Source organism: Salminus brasiliensis, chromosome 11, assembly GCF_030463535.1.
Source record: "Salminus brasiliensis chromosome 11, fSalBra1.hap2, whole genome shotgun sequence".
NCBI classification, from domain to species: domain Eukaryota; kingdom Metazoa; phylum Chordata; class Actinopteri; order Characiformes; family Bryconidae; genus Salminus; species Salminus brasiliensis.
In genome coordinates, this window is record NC_132888.1 from 4,105,518 (window position 1) to 4,110,517 (window position 5,000).

Here is a 5,000-nt window from a genome sequence, read left to right on the forward strand (position 1 = left end):
AAATGCTAAATGCTAAGTGCTGAAACATGCTATTAAAAGCTGTATCACCCCGTAACCTGTTAATATTCAGTTCCTTTTAATATAGGCATGCTTATCTGTGACACTTTCCAGAAATAAAGCTCTGGATTCAAGCCTTTGTTTGTCCTTCATTGGTTGGTTGTTCTCAGGTGAAGTCCAAAAGCCTGGAATTGACCTGCAGAGAACCTCTCCGAGTAGCTATTCATAGTAACAGACAAAGTCTAGCACACAGAGGAGCTATCTACAGACAGATAGACTATCTGCAAACCCACGTTTCCTCTTTATAGTCCAAGTCCAAACTATGTTTTTGGAGAAAACAGCTTCAGCAGCAAAAGCCCAGGTCTTATTTACTCTCAAAGTTCACCTCAAGAGGTGTGTGTGTGGTTGCACGGACGGATTGTCACGGCTCCTGAGCCAAATGTGGCAAAAACAAGAGGGTTCTTGGCACTGGGCTACAAACATAAGGTCAAGCCATGTGAGAAGCAGGGGTAAAAAATAATAATAAATGCTCTAAACGCTCTAGAAACCTGCTGTATACCGCGGTATATTGCACTACATGTCCAAATGTATGTGGACACCCCTTCTAATGAATGCATTCAGCTACTTGAAGTTGCATCCATTGCTGACAGAGATGGGGAGATGCTCTCACACACACACTCTCTGGAGCAGATAAACATGATGAACCTATTGGCACCATGCTGTCTAGTGCCAGACGTGGGCTAGTAGAGGGGTATAAAGACCCCCAGCATTGAGCTGTGGAGCAGTGGAAGTTCCAGTGTTCTCTAGAATGATGGTGGTGGAGCTCCATCCAGTACTTTTGGGATGAGTTGGGGAGTTGGGGATGATGTGGTGGGGTGGTGATCATCATCCTGATCAACATCTTGACCTTACTAATGCTCTTGTCACTGAATGCAATCAAATCCTCACAGCAATGCTGCTCCAAAATCTAGTAGAAAGTCTTCCTCCCTGGAAAGTAGAGACAGTTACTCCAGCAAAAGCAGGACCAGCTCTGTTTAATAGCCTTGATTTCAGAAGTTGCGATGAATAAGCAGGCGTCCCAATACTTTTGGTGTATTTTTGGGTTTGGTGTGAAATGGTTCATTGTAGACTGAAAAACAGACCAACATCCGATTTCTTTGCAATGGTGGTGAATGGAACCAGAGGTCACCATGACGACAACTATAGAAGTGTAGCCTCTTTGTTTACTGTCCGAACCTCGAGAGGTTTATATGTAGCGTTGATCTCTGTGCCCCTTCTGAGCTCCACCCAGTACTTTTGGGATGAGGAGTTGGGGAGGTGATCATCGTCCAACATTCTGACCTCACAACGGATCTTGTTGCTGAATGCAATCAAATCCTCACAGCAATGCTGCTCCAAAATCTAGTAGAAAGCTTTCTTCTTCTTCCCTGGACATGTAGACTCCAAAAAGTAGGATCAACTCACCCTTGATCTCAGGAAAAAAAAAAGACAATGAAGAATGAGCAGGTGTCCCAATACTTTTGTCCATATTGTGTATATATTTCCTCATTTTTAAGCACTATCAAACAGAAGTTAAGAATGGATAATAATAAATAATATGCACCAATCAGCCATAATGTTAAAATCACCTTTTGTAGCCCCCTTGTGACCCCCTTTAGGACCTCTGAAGGTGTCCTAAAGGGTATCTGGCACCAAGGCTAACGTTAGCAGCAGATCCTTTAAGTCCTGTATGCTTGAGGTGGGTGAGGCCTCTATGAGCATCAATGAGCCTTAGGTGCTTAGGTCCTTCCTTGGAGCACTTTTGGTAGGTACTGACCACTGCATACCGGGAACACCCCACCTCAAGACCTGCCTGATGTTTTAGTGGAGATGTTCTGACCCAGTCTGACCCGTCTAGATTGTTCGCCTGCTGCCTAATAAATCCCACCCATGGCTGGAGCCACTGGACCAGATGTTCAATGTTATTCACCTCAGCTTCCGTGGTTTTAATGTTATGGCTGATCGGTGTATAAAGAAACTTGCTTTATTTTGGTGGTTCAAGTCTCCAACCACTGGCTTTCTCCATGTCCCATCCACCCACAGGCTTTCTCCGTCACTATGGCTCCCTCTCCTGACCTCAGCTGGAACTGCACAAGGCCCAAGGCCCATCCACCTCCCATCTGACCCTAATTAAAAGACTCACCAGATTCTTGTAAAGCTGACTCGCCATACGATACACCATCGGTGATCCTCAGCAGAAACCCAGGCCAGTCCTGTCCAGTTTCGGCGAACCTGAGCCCACTGCAGCCTCAGCTTTATGTTCTAGGCTGACAGTAGTGGACCCTGAGGTGGTCTTCTGCTGCTGCAGCTCATCCTCCTCGCAACAGGAGGTGCTGTTGTCCATTCTGAGATGCTTTCTGCTCTTACCGAGTGACTATCAGAGTCACGGTAGCCTTTCTGTCAGCTCCAACCAGTCTGGTCCTTTCGACCCCGGCCTGTTTTAAAGATCCTGACTGTTGGTTCATCCCCAATGAAGCCGCTCAGCACGTGCAGGCCGCCCCATTATCCGATCATTTTACTAGCTGACCTAGCTATGACTAGTTTGATCGGATTGAGCTTGTTAAATGCTAAATGCTAAGTGCTAAAACATGCTATTAAAAGCTGTATCACCCCGTAACCTGTTAATATTCAGTTCCTTTTAATATAGGCATGCTTATCTGTGACACTTTCCAGAAATAAAGCTCTGGATTCAAGCCTTTGTTTGTCCTTCATTGGTTGGTTGTTCTCAAGTGAAGTCCAAAAGAACCTCTCAGAGTAGCTATTCATAGTAACAGACAAAGTCTAGCACACAGAGGAGCTATCTACAGACAGATAGACTATCTGCAAACCCACGTTTCCTCTTTATAGTCCAAGTCCAAACTATGTTTTTGGAGAAAACAGCTTCAGCAGCAAAAGCCCAGGTCTTATTTACTCTCAAAGTTCACCTCAAGAGGTGTGTGTGTGGTTGCACGGACGGATTGTCACGGCTCCTGAGCCAAATGTGGCAAAAACAAGAGGGTTCTTGGCACTGGGCTACAAACATAAGGTCAAGCCATGTGAGAAGCAGGGGTAAAAAATAATAATAAATGCTCTAAACGCTCTAGAAACCTGCTGTATACCGCGGTATATTGCACTACATGTCCAAATGTATGTGGACACCCCTTCTAATGAATGCATTCAGCTACTTGAAGTTGCATCCATTGCTGACAGAGATGTGGAGATGCTCTCACACACACACTCTCTGGAGCAGATAAACATGATGAACCTATTGGCACCATGCTGTCTAGTGCCAGACGTGGGCTAGTAGAGGGGTATAAAGACCCCCAGCATTGAGCTGTGGAGCAGTGGAAGTTCCAGTGTTCTCTAGAATGATGGTGGTGGAGCTCCATCCAGTACTTTTGGGATGAGTTGGGGAGTTGGGGATGATGTGGTGGGGTGGTGATCATCATCCTGATCAACATCTTGACCTTACTAATGCTCTTGTCACTGAATGCAATCAAATCCTCACAGCAATGCTGCTCCAAAATCTAGTAGAAAGTCTTCCTCCCTGGAAAGTAGAGACAGTTACTCCAGCAAAAGCAGGACCAGCTCTGTTTAATAGCCTTGATTTCAGAAGTTGCGATGAATAAGCAGGCGTCCCAATACTTTTGTCAAAATATTGTATTTTTCTTTATCAAACATGTATTATTTCCAGGATCATATGTGTGCCCCTGTTTCAATGACACCATTTTGCAGTAGTATATAGAACCATACACAACAATCTACAAGGCAAATAACCACTGCCTTTACCAATGAACGCTTGAAGAACCCCCTTTTTAAGAGCGGTGGGAAGGTTGTGCAGATGTAGCACATCAGGTTCTAATGAAAACTCTTAGAGAACAGAGGGAGGGAGCTCTGGAAATGAGTGTTATGGAATATTAATAATGTTTTTTCATGTTACAAGTCCCCTTTTTACACAAGCTGTGGTGCTACTGTCGAAATAGCATGGACCATAGTAGCAACTCTTAAGGAGGTGCCACTGAAAATCCACTTTAGGTACCAATGTCAAGTCCTAAAGTCCACTTGTGAGCAAAGAGATTAGTGAATGTGAAAAAAGTCTTCAGGAGGAACCTTAAATCAGTATAGACTCTTCACATAATGGAAGTGGAAGTTCTCCAATCTTATAAAGGGTCTACTCGAGACGTTTCTCCAGAGGACCCTCCATCGATTGGCACCATGCTGTCTAATGCCAGACGTGGGCTAGAGGGTTATAAAGACCACTAGTATTGATCTGTGGAGCAGTGGAAGTTCCATTCATCTAGAATGATGGTGGTGGAGCTCCATCCAGTACTTTTGGGATGAGTTGGGGAGTTGGGGATGATGTGGTGTGGTGGTGATCATCATCCTGATCAACATCTTGACCTTACTAATGCTCTTGTCACTGAATGCAATCAAATCCTCACAGCAATGCTGCTCCAAAATCTAGTAGAAAGTCTTCCTCCCTGGAAAGTAGAGACAGTTACTCCAGCAAAAGCAGGACCAGCTCTGTTTAATAGCCTTGATTTCAGAAGATGCGATGAATAAGCAGATAAGCAGAAGCGTCCCAATACTTTTGTCAAAATATTGCATTTTTCTTTATTAAACATATGATCCTGGAAAACACATTTTCAGGTTCATATGTGCGTCCCTGTTTCCATGACATCATATTTTTCTGTAGTACTTAAAAAGAAAGGGTATTAGCAATATTTTAAAATATAAATAAAATAAATTAAAGAGATATTGAACAGTTATTATTAGAATATGGAATAGTTAAATAACTCGCTCCCTTGGTGTACTTTTATTTAGTCAGGGATTCATGAAGTTGGGCCTCTTTTTGGAACAAAATGTACTTTGGCCCAAAGCCATGTGGTGGAGTTTTGGAAATACACCTTCAGGTTTGGGGCTTTTGTGGGTCAGATGTCAGATTTAGTGTGTAAACAGCTGGGAGGGGGGCGGTATTTCCAGGA